We start from the raw sequence: 24373 nt of genomic DNA, 5'->3' as shown, positions 1-24373 counted from the left end.
ATCAAAACCATTTTTGCTCCCATTGCCCATATCGCTACAGCCCAACTCTGTGCTTCCCAGTAGGAATTCCCTGTAATTACAGGTTTAAGTGTGTTTTATTTGTATTAAAAAAATAATCAAGTAATCTTTGTTTGTATGGTTTTACTTGTGGACATGAAAGGATATTGCGTCATCTGTCACATGAATAATATTGCATCTAAGCTTACTTATGTCTTCTACTATATACATTCATACTCAACATTATACTGTGTAAGGTGTGATATGCTGATAGTGAGCCAATGATGAACATTAGTGAGGTAAGGAGCTGTTTGGCTTGAAGCTGTGGGTTCTCACCTCTGCAGCGGGGCATTTTCTCAGTAAAAACCACAGAGTTTCTGATCACAGCTGGAAGCAGGGGGACACCTGTCACCCTCCTTATCAGCGCTGTGGTCACCCTGCCCTATATACAGAGACAGACAGAAAAACAAATGTAACCTTGTAGAGGTCTGGGTACGAAAGCAATGTTGCAAGCTAATGTTGGGGAATTCACTAAAAAGTGTCAACACTAAGCCAGTCAGCATTCTTACACTTAAAATGTCACTTTATTAAGTACACCTGTCGCAATGCTTTTTCACACAAATAGCAAATCAACCAATCAGATTATACTGACTCCTTGTAACTAGACGTTATGAAGACAAGTTGCTTAATCAGAATGGGAAAGAAAGGGGATTAAAATGACTTTGAACATGGTAAGTGTTGCCAGAAATTGGTATTTTTGCAAACAACCATCTCTCAGGTTTACTGAAAATTGTCAGAAAAAAGTAAAAAAAATTGCAGTGAACAGCAGTTCTAGAGATGAAAATGTCTTGTTGGGGTCAGTGTTCAGAGGAGAATGAGCAAACGTGTTCATGATGGCCAAGATAACTGAGAATCTGGGACAAGACATGAAACCGAATGTTCCAAGATGATCTTAATCCAATTTCACATGAGCTTTTGTGCAAAGAAAATGGGTAAAAATTCTAGATGTGCGCAGCTGTAATAGTAGTAAAAAGGTGGCTCTAGAATGTATTGAATCATAGGGGTAAAGTAAGTACGCAACCCACACTTTTCAGATTTCTATTTGTAAAAAAAAGGGGAAGGGATCACATAAAATCCAAATAAAATGTGTTCAATGTGTGTTTGTCAGGTGATAAAATGTGAATTTGTTTCAATACATTAGCAGTGCACTGCATTCCTATTGAAATATGGAGCGAATTTTCTACTGGTTAGAAAAATCCTCTTGGGGCAGTGTGGAGTCTACAAAGCAGTCACCCAGGGTTTGTATACTAGCCTTGAGACCCTTGTAACATGTCTTCCCCTTTCTCTCTCTGCCTGTTTCCTGTCTAATTGTTGTAAACAAAGGTCCCTAGTACCACAAATATTTTTTATTAAATAATCTTCAATTCCATTACTTTATTTAGGGATTATATAAATTCTCCGGCTACATGCACAAGCTTTGCAACAAGAATGCATTTGCAGCAACTCGAGTATTACAAGAGGCTGTACTACAGGTGGCCTGAGTGTGTCTGACTGTGTTTGTGTATGTGTGTGTATTGTGGTAACGGGGGGAGCTGCATTTCCGTCGGCACACAGGTGCATTGTGACATGTAGCCGCTGCACAGCCTTGATCTCAAGTACACACAGACACACACCAACAAAACACTTTTAGATGCTGCGATAGGTGTCATCTCCAACCACGACGACAAAGTATGTTTCAGAGAGGGGTGGATGTGTGTGTGTGAGGGGGGGGTTGTTTCACAAGAAACCTCTCAAACTCTCTAAGCAAAGTATGAGCTTGGGATCCAGGTGTGCATTGACTGTAGGTTCCAAATTGTTTGGAACGACACAAAGAACAAGAGAATTAAACTGAGCCTTATCTCGAGACATGATTATGTGTGAATATTTTGTACCTACAGTACAACTGTGAGGCTTTTTGGGTGCAACTCGCAATGTCTGTGGTTTCTATTTGACATTGCTTTTTATTTAATATTATAATTATTTTCTTCCACTGTGTGTAGGAAAAGCAAAACATGTAGCTTGTCTGTTGAAAACATGGGAGTGCCACAACAAATCAAATGCAGATGCTTTTAAACATAAAAATACAGAACAACAACACAAATGCACGGAAATCTGGGCCACATCCGCAATTAAATGGATGGCTCATAAGAGGCCGAAATTTAGAGGGACGAGTGCAGAACAAATGAACAGATCAATGTCAAGTTGGAATCCAGAGATGGAGTTTAACTGATTGATTTCATATATTTTCCACCACCTCCTCCCACATATACGCACAAACAGACACATGGAGGGAGGGCTCTCGGCCTTGCAGTGGGTTTGTTCATTCAAACTCTCCGAGCCGTTTCATTACAGAGAGCCCACTTTAATGGGAGGCACGCCGACACAACTGCGGATCAGTTCTGCAACAGCTGAGCAAAACATCTGCTGAGCTTCCAGACCCTGCCAGAAAGCTCTGGAGTTGATTAAGGTCAATGTTTGACTCAAACCGATAAATCTGTTGATTTCAGAGAAGTCCACCCTCTCCACATGCAGTTGAACTCTATATTTCTTCTTTTTCTTCCTCTATTTTTCTTTATGTTTTCTGTGGCTGGACCTCGCCCCTTTTCTGTGAATCAATTGCCCCCGCCGCCCTTCTTGGCCCCCCTCTATACAGCTGTTCCTCTGCCTCATGTTGCACATTCTTACATTCTGGCTGTCAAGGACCCATTGCACTCCTTCCTGCTGTGTGCATATTAAAGAGAAAGAGACAATCTTACAATCTGAAGACCTGAAAGACAGAGTACAGCTGCATGTAGTGGAGCCAGCTCATACACACAAACACACACACAGTCTCCCAGCTGTTTGTCTCTCAGCAATCGCTGCAGACCTGGTTCGTCCTGTCCCTTCCAGTGCTCTTTCCCCCTGGGTCCCATATGCACCTTCCTACTCCTGCTATTTTTAGCTCTGGAGGCCAAGAAGAGTCAGGGGCCCCTTCACGGCCTAATCATGGCATCCGTAACACAACCGCTGCCTTCATATTTTCAGTACCAGACCTCTGCCTCCTTTGTTTGCCATTCTTTCAACTTCCCCTTGCTGTCTCCTCCTCATCTCTTAGCCACAGGCTCAGGTAATATACTTGGGAATGCTAAACAAAGGAAAAGCACAACACAAAAACAGGCACCGACACCCGACAAACCACAAAGCAATTAGCCAGTGTTTGGTCTGGCTGGAACAACCATGACCTTTCAGGAAACTCCCCCTTCCTGTGTGAGACGGGTCAGCCCGCCGCTCAGGCTGGCTAAAAGCTGAGAAGCACGGCGGCCAGCATTCTCAGACATATCTGAGTGCGTTTGACACGGTTGGTGGATGTGTTTCTTTCAAAGGGTCATCGGAGCCTGAGATATCAGAGCAGCAGCAGTGTTGTTTGTTGTATTGAAACTCAGGCCTCTGTTCCCCGCAATAATGTTTTGAAAAGTGCCACTGACTGCTATTCTTTTATCTTTTTCAGGAAAAATCTGAAAAGTTTTGAAACTTCTAAGAAAAAAAACAATGAAATAGAACAAATGTTATGTAACGTTAATCACTGATATGAACAGTTTAGAGCATAAATGAAAATAAAAAACACATTGGGATTTTTTTAACAGCAATTTGTTGAAACCAGATTTTTAAATCCATAGTATTTAATGATAACATACAATTCTTCACTGATTAACATTAAATCCCGCCGCTGTTTTAGGTCATTTACAGTTAATACATTTATTTATATTCACTAAATGACAGAAATTGCGAGATTTACATTTTTCAGAGCTTTTTTTGTGGCACTAGTGGACTTTGTTTTTAAAATTTTTTCCAACAGTAAGCTGACAAGAAAGGGGTGGAGAGAGGGGGAAAATGTGCAACAAAGGTTGCATGAACCAGGAGTCGAACCTGTGACACCTGTGTCAAGGACTGAGGCCTCTGAATATGGGTCACACGTTTTACCCCTACACCACCACTACCCCTTTTCAGGACTTTTTAAAACTATCTTTAAATTCAGAAGTTTGCATACGCAAAGATTTAAGCTTGTGATTTGAGTTAAATGAAGGCACTTTTGTGGATGAGTTTTGAGACAACACCTCAAACGCAGTTTTCTTGTGGGGCATTACAGAAAAATAAAATAAATCACATTAAAGGCATCAGGAGGAGAAGCGTGAACTTACACAATTCTGGTCCATCTTTGGATACACCTTTCAAATGCCTGAAGATGTCACATCCATCTGTATATACACCACATGAAGGTCCAGCCACCATACTGTTCAGGAAGGAGACATGTTCGGTATCTCAGAGATTAACATGTTTCAGTGCAAAATGTGTAACAAAGGCTGATAAAATGGAAAATAACCTGCGAAGGTGCTGACTGAAGCTGGTAAGAGAGTGTGAAGATTCCTGTACCAACATGAGGTGAAAGCCCATTCAGTAAGGAAGAAGCCATAACTCAAAATGCAACATAAAAGCCAGATTACAGTTTGCAAATGCGCTCATGGAAAAAGATTCATGAAGAGTCATGTTCTGTGGTCTGAATAGACATGTTTACCGTTCATTTAAACAATGAATGAGTCACCTCCATTTAATTCAATTCTGTTTATTCCTATACCGCCAATTCACAACTATCTTCTCTTCTCACTTTACAAAATAAATTCAGTCCTATCATCCAGATGGATTCAAAGCAAATTGCAATGTCATCTTAGTCATCAAACACTGTGTTTAAGTTTAGTTTATTATTTAAATTGGTGAAATTATTTTCTATATAAGGAAACCCAGCTGACTGGACTGAGTTACTGACTTGCAGCATTCACTCCTCCTGGATGAGCATGTAGCAAAAGTAGACAGTTGCTTGTGTCAAGCCATTGACTTTGCAGCAATGCCTCACACTGATGATGCATGCATCCCCTTTAACTGGAAAACACTTCTAGCAGAACCTGCCTCAGGGTGGCCATCTGCCATGACTGATGGGCTTTGAGAGCACAGCGTACACAGAAAAAAGAAACATTGATGGTGCCGTGGACGGCCACCTTGGTACATTTTACGCTCTCTCGTGCTCTATGTGTTTTTCTGTCATTGTTGAGTACCTTGCAAAAAAAAAAAAACTCCTCTAAAGTTTATATATTTATATTTAATGTCTGTACACTGCGAGCGTGTGAAACCGAAGTAAAAGTCCTTGTTTGTTCACAGAAACTTGGCCAATAAAACTGATTCTGCAAGTGACCATGGTTACATTTGGAGGAAAAAGAGGCTATTTTGCAAGTCTGAGAACACCATCCCAACTGTAAGGTACGGGGGTGGAAGAATCATGTTGAGGGGGTCTTATGCTGCAGGAAGGACTGGTGAAATAGATAGGATCATTTGAAAAGAACATTATGTGGATATATTGAAACAACACCTCATCAGTCAGGAATAAAAACAAAATTAGGTGTATATTGGTCATCCAAATGAACTACGAGGACATATCAGTTTTTTACCATTGATACTGTATAAAAACTTGGCATTGGCTTATATCTATTCAGAATCAGAATCAGCTTTATTGCCAAGTTCGTACTTACAAACAAGGAATTTGACTCCGGTACACTTTGCTCTTTTGTTCTGTTTTTGCATTACAGAATATACAAATTTACAATGTACAATATACAATTCGCTTATTAAAATGAAGTTGTGGAGAAAACAAAGGCTCTTTGCCTTTGAAATTCAGATTGTCAGTGCTGTAATAAAAAAACAATACCATCTAAACTTCAAAAGACCATAACAAAAAGAAATTAATCTGATGCCAATGCAATTACATAGAGTTTTTTGGGATAAGTGATTTCCCATAAATTCCTTGAAAGAGTAGATAAAGGGAAAACGGATAAAAGTTGGTCATTCCCAAGCTGATAATTTATGTCCATTATATTTTCCTTTTTTTTTTGGTCTGTGCCCACTGCTCTGGCAGATAAAGGTACTCTTCTTCCCTCCTGCCTCCTCCTCACTCTGATATTCAGAAACCTCTAGCAGCCTCTTCACCTCGTGTTTCCAAACGATGCAGATCCTATTGTATTCCTCAAGGACTCCTAACTCTTATCAGCCGTGACGTCTTTTTTTCTTTTATCTGTTCTTCCTCTGCAGTTGCATAAAGTTACAAGTTCTCTATTTGTATCAAGAACCTGACTTTCACACATCATACCGGATAGTGTGAAAGTTATTTAGAAAATGTGATTATTTCTCATATTTAAATTAAAACACCTAAGAACTTAAGCTGAAATATGTTTTATGTCCTCAATAGAGGCCAAAAAAGAATAGGTTTAAATGACCTATTGCTTTTTTCTTTCTATTTTTGGGGGTTTTGCACAAATTTTACATAGTTCTACACATTCTCTTCAAAGTTTGTTTGAGATGAAAGTGAGACCAAGGAGAACCAGCCTCAGGGTGTCTCACAGACAAAGGGTCATAACCCAAAAACACAAGTACCCTTTGGTCAGTGTGTTTCCCAAAGAATAGAGTTACAATTGAAACAGAAGGCTAATCCATAGCTGCTAGCGGTAGTCCAGACCACACAAGAGTTAAGATTAGAGGAGTTGTCATTCCTTTTAGCTGCATTTCTCTTGCACTACCAGCAAAAACCATGAAAAGTGGACTCCCTAAAGTCAGCGTAGATTAATTTAGTCCAATGGGATTGATGTGTGCTGGCTTTGCTGCAGCCTGGCATCTGCTACTGAGTTGTTCTATTTGTGGGATTGTTATGTCTATAGAAAGGTGAGTTAGAAAGATTGAGTAAAATAAAAAACGACACTGGTCAACAGAAAAAAGAAACAAGTCAAGAATTTGTGGCAGAATGTATTTTAAAAATATTCCAAAATATGAATATGTGTCAAACCATATAATAACCATATTGCATCTCTCACTTCAGAATACATCTCTCAGATTAACATTATTAAAGAGAATGAAGTGCTTTGGAAAAGCTTTTCCCCTTTTACTGATTTAGTCTTCTTTTTTAATGTTTTTGTCAGACCTGCATGTTTGAGAAAAAACATTATGACAAAACAAAGACAACCCAAGTTACTACGAAATGCAGTTTTCAAATTATGATTTCATTTATTAGGGCCCTATATGAAAAAGTAATTGCCCCCTGTGGGAAATCATTAAATAACTGAGAGTAAAATCATTTTTGGTTTATTTTCACTAGCCACACCCAGGCTTGATTAGTGCCAGACCTTTGGAATAAATCAATCACTTAAACAGTACCTAGAGGACAACATGAAGTAGGCTAAAGGATGTCAAAAGCAACACATAGAGCCCTTGTCCAAAGAACTTCAGAAACAGGTACGAAACCAGGTAAGACATTTACTAGTCTGAAGAGTGTTGCAAAGCCATTTCTAAGGCTTTGGGATTACAATAAACCCCACTGAGAATCATAATCCACAAATGGAGAAAAAATAAGGCAATAAGCCAGCCTACTAAAATAATTGCAAGAGCACATCCACATTTCATCCAGGTGGTCGCTTGCCTTCATTAAGGTCAGTGTTCATGATTAAACAATAGGCAAGAGGCTGGTTGAAAATGGCTTCTATGAGAAAATTGTAAAGCAAAAACCCCTGCTGACCAAACAGAATACAAAGGTCCGTATCACATTTCCCAGAAAACATTTCAATGATCCCCAAGAATTTTGAGAAAATATTCTGTTGGCTGACAAGAAAAAAGTGGAAGGTGTGCTTCCTATTACATCTGCTGTAAAACTATCACAGCATTTCAGAAAAGGAATACCATTCCGACAGTAAAACGGGATAGTGTGATTATCTGGAGTTGTTTTGCTTCTTTGGGATCTCGACGACTTTTTGTAACTGATGAAACTATGAATTCAGCTCTCCACCAGAAAAACCTGAAGAAGAATGTAAGGTCATCCATGTATGGCCTAAAGCTCAAGCACACTTGGGTTATAAGGCAGGAGATCGATCCCTAACACATCAGCAAGTCCACCAATAAATGACTCTAAAAACAAACTAAGGTTTTGGATTGGCTTAGTCTAAGTTTCTAATTAAATCTGATTGAGATGCTATGACATGACCCCAAACAGGCTGATCATGCTTGAAAACCCTGTAATATGGCTGAATTAATACAAATTTGCAAATAGGAGCAGAACAACATTTTGCCACAGGGATGTAAAAGTCTCATTGCCAGTTATCACAAACATTTGATGGCAATTGTCACCACCAAGGGTGACACAAATTGTTTAGTTTTAATAACTTTTCACATAGGGCAGGTTGGTTTGAATAGCTTGTTTCCCTTAGTCAATGAAAGCCTCATTTTAAAACAGCATTTTGTATTTACTCGGGCAATCTTTGTCCAATCTGGCAGATTCAAGTGTGGCAAAAAAGCAAAAACAGAAGAAATCTGTAAATGGGAAACACTTTGTCTTGGCACTCTATATACAGACAAATCATATGCATATTTCAAACATGTTGTTTAAACAGATTACATGTCTATATGGCATGTAGTCTGACTATATTTATCCAGGCAATGGTTGAAACCCAATTCTGTCTCGTTTCTGATGTTGCACATTTATATGAATAAATAGGGCATTCCCCTAAGGTCTCAGTGATGACTAATCTGACAAAATTGCACATTTCCTTTTCAGCTTATGTTATTTCAGAGCTGCAGCCTATTGCAGCAGTCAATGGATATTAGGCAGAGGACATTCTGGACAGGCTGCATATTTGCAAGGCCTATACAGAAACATATTTATTCAAACGCTGGATGTCCATTTTTAAGGCTATTTCGGGTAATTCCAATGATAATTGTATCTGTGTTCTCAGCCGGACCACGTCCATATTGCTAGGGGAAGTTACGTTAGCAGAGGCTGCTGGATGTGGACTTTGCAATAGATTGCCTCTTGTGTAATAGCATGGACAATAATATTTTCATATGAAATCATCATTCTAAGAATTCACAAAAACTGATCAGGTGGAGTGATAACACCGGCCACATCATCCAGAATAATGTTGCACATTAACTTACTCAGCTTAGAAAACCTTAAGAAACGTAGCACCTGGAAATTCTGAGTTTATACAATAATGTGTAATTTCACAGATTTTCATCCAAAATACCAACATTTAAAGCTCATGTGCTGTGTTCAAAATAATATCATCTTCCTAATTTAGAATCTGTGTTTCATGGCAAAAACATAAATAAATTTTCTATATAATTATAGATAAATTCAGGCAATAAGAAGTTAGCAATAGTCTCCCAATAATACATTTTCAGTCTGAGTTATTTGGGCAAAAACAGCCAAAACAAGGGTACACAGTTGACTGGCTGTCAGCATTCCACTATATATATATATATGCAACATATATATATATATATATATATATATATATATATATATATATGCACATATATATATATATATATATATATATATATATATATAAACACACACACACACAATACAAAACATCAAAACATATTTACTAGACATGAAAGGACTTGGTGGTTCACTAAACCCACTTAATTTCTTCACATTTAGAACCCCCATAAAAAAACGTTTTAGTTATGCCAACATACATGGCAAGTTAAAAAGTCTATTTAAATGACACAAATTTAACGTTGCTTAGATGGAAGGCAACATCATGTTTTCTGTCTTTTCAATAAAATTTTGCTTGGGGGTAGAGACAATAAAAAAAAACATTCAGGCTCACCAAACCTCTAATTGGCTTAAGTTGCATGAAGAACTTGAAGAAATCCCTTTTTTTTAGGGAGAACATGTGAGGTCCAAACAGAAAGGCATTGATCGTTCTGTCCTCAAATTAAAAATCAAAGTCCTACATAAGGAACCTGTCTTTCTGACATGTTTTTGTAAAGATCACATTAAAACTCTATCAGGTTAAACTTTGTGACACTGTGCAACCGTTTTCTCCTTAATAGCTAGCTTCCTGACTTTTACTCAAGCAGAAATGTAATTGTTGGGGCTGTCTCGTGTAAGTAATCAAACTGAATGCTCCATTTGTGTGCTTATACAGAACTAACAGCACCATGTGATTTCTTTTTTTTTCAAACCAAGACTTACAGGGCCTTGGGAAGGTATTCACTGCCCTTGAACATTTACCCATTTTGCAATGCTGCAATAACAAAGTTCAACAACTTTTATTGGGATTTTGTGTGAAAAGCTAAAACAATGTAGTGCATAACTGTGAAATAGAAGGTAAATGAGCTATGATTATTTTTTTTACAAATAAAAATATGACAACAATGACTGGCAATTGTGTCCAGCCTCACTGAGTCAATACTTTGTAGAACCAGTTGCCACAATTAGAGCTGCAAACATTTGGGGGCATATTTTTACCCACTTTGCATAAATAGAGACTGAAATCTTTCTCCTTCTTGTCTAAAAAGCGTAATTCTCAGATTTAATTGAAAGTGTCTGTGAACATCTAATATTTAAGTCTTGGATTTAGGTCTGTACTTTGACAAGGCCATTCTAACATGAATATTCCCTGATGTAAACCATTCCATTTCAGTTTTTTTTCCACATTTTTAAGAAATTGCAGCTTCATCTGAGCAAAACACCTTCTTCCACGTTTCCATCAAGGTTTGTAGAACTTTCTTTAAGTCTTTCTTTCAAGAATAGCTCTGCTCTTACCACTAATGATCTTGCATGATTAATAGTATTCTCAAAATGGAGGTGTAGCTCCTCCTGCTCTTACCATGAACTTCTTGGCTGCTTCTCTGATTAATACTTGACCAAACTTTCAGATAGGTATATGGCCACGTCTTGGGAGGTTTGCGTTGTGCTGCAATCTTTCCAATAAACAGTGCTTCATGAAATGTTCTATGCTTTGGATGTTGTTTTATAAAGATTTTCAAAATGCTCTGCCACACTAACCCAGTTCTGTCAGTGTGTTCCTTGGTCTTCATAAACCTTCGAGGCCTTCGCACAACAGCTGTAATTATACTGAGAATAAATTACATATAGGTGAAGTCAATTTACTAATTACAGGATTTCTGAAAGCAATTAACTAAACTGGATTTTATCTAGGGGTTTTCAAGTAAAGATGTTATATTTTTCTGATTTTTCGTTATAAAAAACACTGCTGAAAGCAATTCAACCTTTTCCTTTAACATCACAAATATGCGATAGTTTGTATTGGTCTATCACATTAAATCTGAACAAAATACATTGAAGTTTGTGGTTGCAATGTGACAAAATGTGAAAAGCTCAAGCTGTATTAATACTTTTGCTAGGCACATTAAGACATATGGTTTTCTGGTTTGATAACCAAAAATAACTACTAAAAATGGGATGTCTTTATGTTTAGAAAATCTCTTGATAGAGTAAGAGTAACAATAAATATGAAGAAAAGTACATTTAAGTCGTCAGTAAATGCGATCTGTTTGGTTGACTGTACAGAGAAGCTGAAAATACTGACAATGCACAAAAAAGACATCTAACTTTAACCATTTGATCACCCTGAAAGCACAAAACTTATAAAAATCTTAAAGTGTCAAATTAATAAGACACATCAATTAAAAATCATTGAACTTCTGTATCGTAATATCTGTAATCACTATATCCCATAAATTGGCAGAAGTACTAAAATTTAAATACTTAATCAAATCGTTTTTTATCTTTGAGCATTTTTTTCATCGCCATCTTCTGTACTTTGTTCATCCTGAAACAACACTTCCTGCAATTGTCTTTCAGACAGAAGTGGCTACACAATCAGTCGCGCACTCTTTCTGTACTGCATGCACACACACACACTCACAACAGCCCAGTAACCCCCCACACACACTCTCTCCCCTACACAGAGCTTACAGCGCAAGGGCAGCACCGGCTGAAAGTTTGGGGGATGATAGGGCAGAGTGTTCTGCGTGAAGGAGAAAATTAAGGGGATGTGATTAAACGTGTGTGTGTTTGAAAGAGAGAGAGAGAAAGAGAGAGAGAGAGAGAGAGAGAGAAAACATGAGAGCAAACGAGTTGAGAGGAAGTGCAAGACACTGAAAAGTCTCAGAGTGCTCGTAGTGTCAAGCAGTTTGTCTCTGTGACTCCTTTTGTCAGTGCACGGCCGGGCTCCAGCTCTGCAGCACCACTCCCCTGTCAAAGCAGAGATATCTTCTCTCCAAGCATAGACCAGGACGTCCTGCTGCTGCCTCTCTGACTGACTGGACTGCTGTAGGACAACGGAGGGATCTCTCCCTAAACCGGTAAGATTTAGATTTCAATTTTCAGTTAGGTGCACGGTGTAAAAGCCGTAGGCGGGTTAGAGAAGGTAGTGTATTTTGTGGAGCTTTCACAAATGTGGACGGTTTTCTTCGGATTTTATATTCCTGGTAAGATTGTTGTTTTAAGGCTCATCTTCACTCATGCTCCTGGAAAGCAGGCAGCTTTGGTTCTGTTCATCTTGGAGAAGCTCTGGTTTATTCTGGACTCAGTTTTGCGGCTAATGCAAATGCCATAAAAATTATACAGATATGCTAAGAGGGGAAAGAAAGAAAAAAAAGCAAAGATTGGGATGAGTAATTGACATAAATCTATTTTTTCTGGTTTCATTTCTTTGGGTTTTGTAAGTGTTGTTTCCCAGGATGGGTAAAAGCAGAAAACTGGAAGCAGAAACACCCACCCTGGAGAGCAAGTATGTCCACAAAAAGTATTAAGAGAGGCAGGAAAAAGAAGAAACAAACCTCAGTCTACTACGATAAGAGATTAGATAAGGAGTAGGGTAGAAATGAAATGAAGGAATGAAAGTAGTTGTGTTGAGAGTGAGAGTTAATTAAGTCGCTTTCCTGTCGAGAGCCTTTAAAATAGTGTTTAAATGCAGCACACATTGACACTGCTTCTATACATGCAATACAACTTTCTCACAGATGCATCATTTTAAAAGAAGGCCACAAATCAGACTTTTGTTCTGCGTCCATTACAAAATAGGACTAGAAATAATAATAGCATATATTATTTTGTTTGGCAAGTGTTTCCACAGATTTTGAAAGTCATAAAAAATATTGTTTTCTGTGGTCATACATTTTCTGTTTTTATAGGGGTTGGATGAAACAAAACATTTACAGATTTTATCCTTGGCACTCTGGTCATTTTAGATGGAAATGCAAGTACAATGCAATAGTTGCAGTGCTATGGAAAATATATTTAAAGTTTTAATCATTTTTCAGGGCATTGAGGAAAAATCACGATCAGTCTGGGCAGGCAAACTGAATGAAAAACATTATAACCTTGAGTGTTTTGTATTTGTGTCATTAACATAACTCATCAGACCTCAGGTTTGTTTGATTGGTAAGGACTGTAATTCAGAGAGCCCTTTGAAACAGTAACTTGTCCTTTCTGTCAGACCATATTTCCATATATGCACATACAGACAACTGAAAATATTCAACGTTTCTATTCAACTGTAAAAATATCTGAACTGCAGAGCCTGGCTAAAATATTCACAACCCTTGACCTTTTTCAGAATCTGTCATGTTTTAACAGCAAATTTCTATGTATTCCATTGGGATTTTATGTGACAGACCAACATAAAGTTCCACATAATTGTGAAGCACAAGGAAGATTATTTGCAATAATAAACTCTAAAAAGTGTGGCGTCCATTTCTATTCAACCCCCTTGAGTCAACAATCTGTAGAACCACCATTCACTGCAGGATTGCCCCCTATTTAATTAGCTACTCTGTCCCTGCTGAAGAAAAGTGGTTCCACACCATGTTGCTGCCCCCACCATGTTTTATAGCAGGGATAGTGTGTTCAAGGTATCTTGCATGTTGGGTTTTTGGGCCAAAATTTCTCTATCATCTGTCTAGAAAACTTTCTTCCAGATGTTTTCTTTACTCCTACTAGGCTTTTCACTAATTGTAAACAGTAAATCTTGCAACACAAGTTTTATTCTTACAACTATTCCATGAATGCATGATCTGTGAAAGGCATGACTTTTTGCTGCCGTATTGACACATTCTGCCACCTGAGCTGCAGATTTCTGCAGCTCCTCCAGAGTTATCATGAACCTCTGCTGCTTCTCTGACTAATGATCTCTTTGGTGACCTTTGAGTTTAGGTGACTATTTTTGGATGATGTGTTGAATATTGCTTGTTACCCCTGACCCTGTGTCCTTTGGTGTTTATGATGCTGTTTGTTCACTAGAATGACTGTAAATTACACACAGGTGGACTCACTTTACCAGTAATGGGACTCCTAAAGGTAATTGGTTGTGCGGTTGTACTAGATTTTATTTAGGGGTATTAGGGGATACAAGAGGATAAAAGACGCTGAATACAAAGGCACACCACAATTTTAAGGTTTTATTTTCTGTTTCATTCTTTTACCAACTTACTTACTTTCCAATTTATTAACAATTTGTCCTTATAATATACTATAACTGGTCAAGGTAAAGTAACTCGGCCCACCCGTCATTATGTCTGCCTTTAGTCTGGTCAAGACTGCAAATGTCAGGAAAGACTGCAAACTCAAGTAAAGTAACAAAAGGACATTTTACAAGGATGCAATGTGTAACTCATTGGTTTCAATAAATTAAATACCATTAGGATATTGACATTTTTTAAAGTAAGTAAATTTAAGTAGCAGCAGCCCTCGTAGCAAGACATTCGATTTCTTTTACATTTCTCCTCAGTTTAGCTTTCACATCAACCCTTTGTGGATATGGGGGTTTTAAAAAATGTGTCATTTTTCCTTTTGTTGTTAACGAATTGATATTTAACACTATATTATGGGATTCTTGAAATGAATGCTAATTTTACAGCAGCTACACTGTTGAGTCTTGAACCTCTGATGTATTAAATACCACATCTTAAACCTTTCATATCTGCACACATTGTTCAGTGCTCATGTGTCTCGTGCTTTTTCCACCCGTGCTGCCACTGGAGTGTGAAGGCGTCGTAAAGCAACAGTCTGCAGCATCGGAGTCACTTTCCAGAGAAACCAGGCGGGTGCCTTAAGCACCATCACTCCTCTTTGTGGTTACTCTTCACTTTACTGCTGGGAGCAGAAAGGCTAAAGAGGTCTCCCGCCCCTGTGCACAACCTCCAGCACCTTCTAGGTGTTTTTTTTTAACCATACAAAGTTCTGGTGATGAAAGAAAGAAAACAATTTTTATTATGCATATGCAAGGCATGGAATTAAGCTTTCAGTTTTTATTTTTCTCTTTGCCATATTTTCTATCCTACCTTGTAAAATAAAGCCCACTGTTATGGTTTGCTCAATTTCATCTGAGCTTTGATGAAAGTAACCTGGTAAATTTGCCCAGCGATCAAATCTCTGATAGGGTTAGGGTTAGCATAATCTGCTGTGAACGAGTGTATCTAATATATGAGCCTGGGACGTAGACAGACTATGCAATTAATGGCTCCCAATAACTTGATCACGTTAGCTGTAGCTTCTTAATAATAAATAAAGATCTCCCTCAAACTGGACTCTGTATTAAACTGTAGGTAAATTAACAACAACGTAAACTTCACTTACCACCGACAATTTATCCTATCACAGTTAACCTAACCGAAGACACCTTAAATGACATTCTTTCAAAACTTTGAAAGTATCAAGTTTAAGTTTATTTCAGCATTCTTTACTTTAAAAACTGCAATGCTTACTTAGATATATATATATATATATACACATACATTATTTAACTCAACGCTTGGAAAAATGGCTTGTGAAAATCTGAGACTTGAGACTTCAGGGTAGTTTGTCAAGGTACACCACCATATTTTTGTTGGTATTTGGAGCATGAGAGATGGGTTACATTATGTTCATTTGTTTCTTTTGTGCAACATTAAGATACTGGACAAATATTAGATTACAATGATGAAAAAATTTCAGGATTGCTTTTATGTCAGTGTTTTTAGTTGGTAGTGACTTAAACAGCCTAGTCAACACAATAATAGTGATATTAAAAACTGACGGGTAAAGTGAGTTGTTTTTGCTGCTCGGTAGCATATCTGTTTAATTGTCGCTACCAGCTTTATTACAATTATACCTTTTATTTTTCTCCTGGTCAGCGTTAGTCTTTCCCTGCTACAGTTTATTTTGATTTTCTTTGCTTCCTGTTTTTCATTGTGAACTTTTTCCCCATCTACTTGAGTCTTTTTTTTCCGAGCCTTTAACATGCCTCACCTTTGTTTACTGGTTTCCACTCACTTGTTGTTTATGTTGGTTTGGTTTCCTCACTATATATTCTACCAGGTTTCCTTAGCTCACTGCCAGACTTTGGTGTCTGCCTCTTTTCCTGAAACCAATCTGCCAAGTTTTGCATAAGTCTGTGTTCAATGATTTATTCGACTTCCTTCATCCAGCAGTGCTATTTGTTTCTCAGTTCCTTCAGTTGGGTCAATACAGAATATAATTGCTCTTCGTCTGCAGCCTCCTGACTGCTGTTTGCCTTTCAGTCCACCACCTTCACCTTGTTGCTTGACTTAAAAGGCCTCTCATCCAACGTGATGTTCTGCTGGGAAATCTTGCCTCCTCACATTTAAAATTGACTTTGCCTTGACAGTTCCCACCTACATAACTAAGGCCTCATAAGCACAACAGCAGTAGGCCACAAAAATACAGCTTTATAATAGCTCAAAGACTATAACAAAGAGTCAGAGCCATTTCACCCAATTTCAAGCCTCCCATGACACAAATCTAGTATGTTTTGATAGGATTTGCAAGAAGATACAATTTACCAAAACTCCACTCCAAATTACAGAGGACATAAAGGGTTCTCGCTAAAGTCCATGGATATCACCGAAGTTGTGTTTCCAAGCCCTTGGTTTACTTTATACTACATAGGTGATTGTTGTGGTTTGACTGATTACCAATAATGTTATTACCTTGATAATCTCAATAACAGAACCCAGCCAAAAGTGCTTCAAGTTGCTGCTACAATCGCTACTAGTTTTTTAGTAGATTGGGCAGAATAGGCATTCAACTTCTTAGAAAGACAAAAATATGTTATTTGTACCTCCAATCAATGCCTGTGTTATTTCTACGTTTCACAGTGCAAATATGTGTCTGCAAGATAGGATGACACCCTGGACCGTTAAAAAAGCTGAATCTTGTTTATAGGTCCCTGCCTTCCACTGGTTGCCAGGAAATCTGTCCCACTGATAACTCCACACATTCCACACACATCCCAGTGATCTGCTGTGTCATTTCGCTCACTGACCCCTCCAATATCATGCACGTTATCCACCCCAAACAGCTGTTATCAGGGAGCAGAGTTTTACCATTTCCACCCACAACATCTAATCTCAACATTTGTATGTGCAAGTTCTCTTCTACCTGATTGTGAATCTTGTTACCTTATATTATTTGGCAAATGTTATTTTTTTTCTATTTTGTAATCATTTTCAATATCACCATATCTTTTCCTTGAGTGTTTTCTTTTTTTCTGGCAATCTGCCCTGCAACTGCTGCTCCCTCCATCACCGTATTGCCTGACTGCATTCTTCTCATTCCTACCGGCTTCCTGTGACTGGAAGAGCAGCGAGCCCCACTGGCCACAAGCTTCCACCTTGGAGATCTACCCACATTAGGGAACATCTGTCATATCTCTTCTTTTGGAGATTTTTTAGGGAACCAAGCTGCTTTGAGAGTCGAGTGACAGAAACATCTTTTGGATAACCTGTAAATGACCTCTAGATTAAATTCTTACATGCAAAGTGAGAAGATTTATCGAAGCCCCTTAATTTAATCTATTTCTAGGATACAACTAATGCCACGGAAGAGTGGCAAGAAATACAACACAGCTTAAATTAAGTGGGACACAGCAAAAATGTGGAAGAAGGTGCTCATGTCACTTGAAACCAAAACCAAACTTTTTGGCCGATATACAAACCGTTATGTGGGGCAATATGGTGCTGTGGGGATGTTTTTCTTCAGCAGGGACTGTTTGATAGAAAGATGGATAGAGCACTGGGGCAATCCTGGAACATGGGACTAACCCAAGGGTGGAGGTTCACATTCCAGCAGGAGAACAACCCTTAACGTGCATCTAGAGCTATTGGAAGGGATTAATCAAACATAAATTATAATTTAGAATGTCTAGTCAAAGTCTAGACCAAGATTCAACTGAAAATCTGTGGCCAGAATTTAAAAAATGATGTTCATAGACTCTATCCATCTAATCTGACTGAGTTTGAGATGTACTGCAAAGAAAATGGACAAAAACTTCAGTTTCTAGATGTGCAGAGCTGGTAGAGACAAACTCCAAAATATTTCAGCTGCTATTGTACCAAAGTATGGTTCTGTAGTAGTATTGACTCTGATCGGCAATTTGCAAATGCATGCCACACTATTAAGATTTCAGTATCATTTTTCTACCACTTCACAATTTGCGGTTGTAATGAGAGAAAATGTGAAACACTTTATGGAGTTAATATTTTTATAAGGCCCTGCATGTTATCGCCAGCTTAATAGGTCATTCTAACACACTTCCACAGTGATCAATAATAACATAACATAATTATAGATAATAATGCATAACATTTTTGGGTACTGCTGCAATTTGTATTGCAAAAGCATGGTCTGCATTATTCACATGAATAATATGTTGATGATGGCTCATGAAATAATAATAAATAAACACATTAACATCAACATGTACAGTATAATTTTCATTTAACAATGTAAAATTGTCTAATTTCGGGGAAGTTTGCCATAATTTCTGAGGCAATCGTTTCCAAGCACTCTCTACATCTGCGGCTGGGAGAAGCACTGTTTCAAGAATGTGGAGTTTAAAATGGAATGTTATGAAATTCAATTTGCTTGAACGTATCTCAAATTGTTCAGGCCGCAGTCAACCCTGTGACTGGGAGATGGCCTGCCAAGAGTACAGGGGAAAAGATACTGTGTTGTTGATGGTAGCCTCTTATTGTTTTTTTAACCCAGCCCACAATTTTCCTCTTAGGTAAACAATTTATCTCAGCAGCAAGAAAAACCTACTGACTGCCTCAGAGAGCCAGGACCAAGTCTGAGTCACATGAAAAAAAGGTCTACTTTGTTTCTAATAGCAGGATTCACTGAGATTAGCTTATCTTTGTTGATCTGAAGATGCTGACTTTACTTGGCACAGTTTGATTTGGCCACAAGCAGGGTGATGACTTTGAGACCTAATAAAATCAAAATTTTGAGGAGGACATGTGAGAATGGAAAATAGATTTCCTTGGATGAGAGTGTGTGCCCGAATTTATAAGGCGCATATGATCGAAAACAGAACCTTCTTGTCCAAAGAGTTCACATAATGGTCAGACCCTCAAATTAAAATACAGTTTATTGAAGTCAGTGTAGGATAAAAAAGAAATAAAAGCTTGGATGGATTTTAAGAGTGGTTAAGAATTTGAGCCCACCCTCTTGGCTTGACCGGCTAATTTCACACAGGCCCCTGTGGTTTACCAAATTATTTTAATGGACATATTTACATTTTTGGCCAGTTTGTTTCTGTCTTCTCATCACTTTCAGCAAAATATTCCATCTGGCGCCATAATGTTTTCCCAACTTTACATAGGTTTAATTTTTAAACATATGGCAGTTTGCAAAACAAAACCCCTTGAAGTTTTTAACATGTTTTTACATTACAACCACAAATGTCAATTCATTTTATGTAAAAGACCAACACAAAGTAGTGCATAAAACCTGTAAAGTATGGTGTGCATCTGTTTACCCTGTTTACTTTGATACCCCCAAATAAAATCCAGTGCAACCAATTCACTTCACAGTGTCACCTGACCTGGTGTGTTAGGTCATCAAGATGCTGTTTGGCAAAAGAGATTTAGAATAGAATAGAATAGAATAGAATAGAATAGAATAGAATAGAATAGAATAGAAATATCCTTCATTGTCCCACAGTGGGGAATTTCAGGTGTGCTATCAGCAAAGTAAAAGACAAATAGAAAGCATAGATCAAAAAGTAAGAGTAGACTGTATAGTAAAGTAACAAATTACAACATAACAAAATGAAATACTGTACAGTTATTAACCTGTTAAGACCTAAGGGGTTATAGAGCAATTTTCACCTGGAATTAAATACCTTAAATAAATCAAGTATAGCTTCACAGTTATAAGGCCTACATGCAAACGTTTGGTACTTGTGTAAAGGTATGACATAAAGGAATATTTTTCCAAACACATTTTTGAGCCTTGCCAAAAATTTTTTTCTAAATGAACATTGCAAAACACTATATGGACATCCTTTAGAATTCCTAGGAGAACCCCCAGGTTGCATTCATCCACATCTTCACTATAACTGCAGCAAATTTGGACTAAATAAGCTGAAGCAAATATGTTCCACAAATGTTTTAGAGGCCAATGTGCCAGGCGGAAATGGCAGTTAGGCAAAGGATGCCAAAACTTTCCCAAATGTGTTTTTTCATCTCATTAAAAGGAAATAAAAGGAAATCTGGTCAAATAAAAGTGCTGTTTTCCATTGTTGGAGTCCTTCTCCATATGACATAGCCTTTGGTTATTACATTTACCCGTGTATCATCAAAATGTACAGTTGCAAACCACACTGGAAGCTAACGAAGTAGCACGCAAGCTAGTAGCTGGCGGACAGCAACCAGCAGACTGTAATGTGCAAGCAAATTACATTACCAGAGAAGGTGCTAGAAAGGCAAGTTATGCCTTGTCAGAAAGGTGAGTGTCTCTAGTTTGTTATGATATGAGACATGTGGGGGTCCTGCAATGAGAAAGGTGCTTTTTGTACCATTTTGTGTACAGAGTCAGCAATGTCTGAGGGACCTTATAATGTCATCGCCTGTGTTTACGATGCTGTAAAACTAAAAGGTATTTGTGCAAAAATCATTTGGGGAATTATTTTGTGAAGATTAAAGCTTCCTCTTGCGATATATTTATTTATATTTATTTATATTTTGGTGATCTATAAAACTACGTTTTATAGAGGTTAAAAATACTCGGAATAATGAAATGTGCAACTGAGTAGGGTTATTTGAAAATTTAAAAAAAGCTTTTGATCTCAATGGGACCTGTTGGTTAAAGAAAAAAGTAATAATAATAACAATAATAATAATAATACAGTATATTAAATGCTTGGCAATACTGGATTTAAAACTTTTCCAAGTACAATATTTATCCATATTTTCTTCTTCTTGTCATGGTGGTTTCAAAGCCTTTAAATTAACAAACTAATTATGTTCATGAGTCAGTCTAAAATAAGCACACAGTAATAGGTTCTTTTGTTTGGTTTACTTTAGTCAATGCGAGTCCATGCTATTTTTGTAAAAATCTGTCGTGTTTCACAAGTGACTCATTGTATTATTCAGAGATTTTCACTCACAGGACCTGTATTTCTGCATATTTTGGAAAATAACCAAGTAGGTGAATGTAAATGTTTTTCCTGTGTATTTTGTTATGTAATACACACATAGCTATCAGCAATTTCCAATAAAACTAATTTTTAAAACACTTTTAAAATCTAGTAGATTTTTCTTTCTTTGATAGAAAGAGAAAACAATACTGACATTTCTGCTTTTAGCTGTTTAGAACTCGCTTTCCTTGCAAGCTAAACATGGTAAATGCGAAATTTGCAAGTTAATTCTTAGATTTTTTGTTTACACATACTGTTTTTCGGGCAATGTCACAAACTTATTTTTTGATGGCATCTTTTTTCACATATTACAATAAACTAACACAAAAGATTTTTATAGTCACATTTTTAGATTTTCAAAAGGTGACTAAAATATTAAGTGGATTAACTTTAAAAACTACTTTATTATTGAGAGTTTTGCACATTTAAACCTAATATAACAAAAATGTTAACTATTGAAACACAAAAGCGTTTTTTGTTCTACTTGATCCTACTTGCACAAATATGTTATTTTTTTACTAGATATTTTTCTCTTTCTTTTTACCATTTTTTGCATCTAGCTGTTAATTTTTCACTTTACTCCATGACAGTTTGAGGTTTTAACAATTCTGTGGTGGCTTTGTGTGCTCGCCTGACTTAGAGAACACATCTAGGCATTTTTCCACTGTGTCAAACACACACACACACACACACACACACACACACACGGAGCATCCTCACCCAGCTGAGTTCAGCAGCAGATGGAGCTCTCACACCAGCAGCTCTCGCAGATGAAAGTGAGACTCCCAGCGAGGTTTATGAGCAGTTTCACCGCCGACAGGCTGTCAGAGTGAGTGAGGAGAGGCAAATAAACCTCTGTGACGGAGGACAGTCATTGTTTTCTCTTTCAGATCTTTATAACAGGAGCTCCTCGCGCTGCATCTGTTAGCTTACAGTAACAGTGGCGCGTGCTTTGACGGTTGGAACCACACTTTTGATGACTTTACAGCAAACCGTCCACTAACTGTTACCAAAACGACCTGTTTATTAAGAAAAAACGTCCCCGAGGATGAGGAGGACACACTGTCAGACGGTGTAAACAACCGCTCCCGCTGCTGTCTGGTTTCCTCTGCCTTCTAGTCGACTTTGAAACCATTTAAAAATGCGTCGCTTCTGAACTTCACAGCCTGAAAGGTAGGCATTGTTTACACGCCAACATGCTCTGGAAACAACTTTCTGAAACTTCCTCTGAAAAATGTGTTCTCTATAAGTGGCCTAGGTGCTTTCCTGCCATCAACAACGCGTGTCGACTGAATTACCGGCTTTCCGTGAAGTGTGGGAAAATAGGAATTTAAATGAATGCTGTCCATAATCAGCTGGTGTCATTTTGTACTATTCGTTTGTCATTTAAAGAGGACATGTACACACGTTGTATTAGTAGCCTATGTCACAACTGACTTAACAACTAACAAAGGACTTAGCAATAGTTCTTATTTGCCAGAGATCATAATTGCTTATGTTTATCGCTGTTCTAATAGTTGCGCAATAATGATAAATGTGAGCGCAAACGGAGAACGACATTTTGAACAGATCTGTTTCCTCAGCCATAGTCAGTCAGTGTTTATCATCTTTTTATAGCATAAATGGGCATATGGTGTGTTCCTGTATGTACAGGAAGAGAAAGTGAAAAGTATATTTTTTACTCTGTAGAGGATCAGTGGTGGCACAAAGATTTGGCCTAGCTGTCCCACCCTGAGAGTCCTTACAGGTGCATTTCAGTGTTTACGAATATCATTGAAAAGTCCATTTAATACATTGACTAAATTTAAAACTTCAGATATAGGTGTGATGTATTTGTTTATTTCTGTTAATTTTGATGATTATCATTTACAGTTTCTCAGAAAATCAAAATAATATATAATTCCTGCAAAAGGATTTTTAAAACAGGCATTGTATGGCTCATACAGTCGTGGGGAAGACTGCTGACTTACCACTTATCCAGCAGACAGTGACACCCACCACAAGGAGGTTAAGCTGGCAATTTAGAGTGCTGTATCCAAATATATTATTAGAAAGTTGAGTGGAAGGAAAAGTATGGACAAGCAACAAGGTAACTGCGGTCTTGAGAGAATTATGTAGTTATTCACACAGACATATCCAGGATATTAGCTGCAACTGTCATATTTCTCTTGTTTCTGTGTCACTTTCAATCATTCCTAACTCAGACCGCCACCCCCTTACGTGTAAACAAAGCATTATAGAACTCCTGAAACTGCTCTGCCTTTTAGTTTGGTTTGCTTCCCCAAGATAATCATCTGTCTGTCCAGCTCTTTGGAAACTGTCTTTCTGTCTTTCTTCTGTGCACAATCAAGCCCAAACGTACACACTGTAATTTTCTTATTTGTGCAGGTGAGCTCTCTTTCAGCACAGATGAGGTTGCTGACTTAATGCTGTTGCAGAGATACATTTCCATTAGTTTCATCAGCACCATGCTAGAAGAATTGTGACAACCATCACTCATCTTGTCGTTTATATTATCATTTAGGGTTGTCAGTCACATATGTTCCGCTCATCATTTGTGTGATCTACCTTTGTACACATTTCTTTCTCTAAAGAAAGGTTATGGGGAAATCTTGTCCTGCCTGTGGTAAACAAAGCCATGTTTAGCTCATCATAGTTATCTATTTTCTACAGTTAGTGTCAGCTACTGGCCACACCTTAGCCTAACTAGTTGTAACTAAGGCTTGCTATTTATATCTTTCTTATCATAGCGTTGTGTGCAGTCGCCATCCGTGTGACTTTACATTGAGGTATGAATCTGGGTTTCATTTCGCAAGTTTTGAGTTATTTTTTATTTATATTTTATATTACTATGTTACACAGTGACCATGCAAACTTACAGTCTTGAAAATGATTAACCTGTTTTGAGGTTTAAAGTTGATGTGTGTGGGGTAAATCAAAAATCTTCTAGATTAATGTGTTTGCTGTTAAAGTGTTTTTCTGCTTCTTACAATAATAGTTACTGTGTTTTGGTGCTAATTCACATATGC

General features: G+C 37.7%; 1 protein-coding gene and 1 long non-coding RNA gene across 4 annotated transcripts in view; one reads left to right on the top strand and one right to left on the bottom strand.

Annotated features, from left to right (window-relative positions):
- LOC124856741 lies at nt 1-22203 on the bottom strand. Of its 2 annotated transcripts, XR_007035409.1 has the most exons (4): nt 22065-22198; nt 4397-4440; nt 4215-4306; nt 1-439 (listed from the first exon to the last, which is right to left on the bottom strand). It is a non-coding gene; the product is annotated as an uncharacterized LOC124856741 (long non-coding RNA). The 2 variants fall into 2 exon arrangements; XR_007035410.1 differs by lacking the exon at nt 4397-4440 and having other exon boundaries at nt 22065-22203.
- LOC124856739 (histone deacetylase 7-like) overlaps nt 11889-24373 on the top strand; it is a 50935-nt gene continuing 38450 nt past the window's right edge. The window contains exon 1 of one of the 2 annotated variants that reach the window (XM_047347537.1): nt 11889-12225. The gene's annotated coding sequence lies outside the window, so the exon portion shown is untranslated. Of the gene's footprint in view, nt 12226-22151; nt 22518-24373 lie in introns of those variants that run through there. The other variant, XM_047347536.1, reaches the window with a different exon arrangement.

This window comes from Girardinichthys multiradiatus, chromosome 20 (assembly GCF_021462225.1).
Source record: "Girardinichthys multiradiatus isolate DD_20200921_A chromosome 20, DD_fGirMul_XY1, whole genome shotgun sequence".
Lineage (NCBI taxonomy): Eukaryota > Metazoa > Chordata > Actinopteri > Cyprinodontiformes > Goodeidae > Girardinichthys > Girardinichthys multiradiatus.
This window is presented reverse-complemented; position numbering and strand designations above follow the sequence as displayed.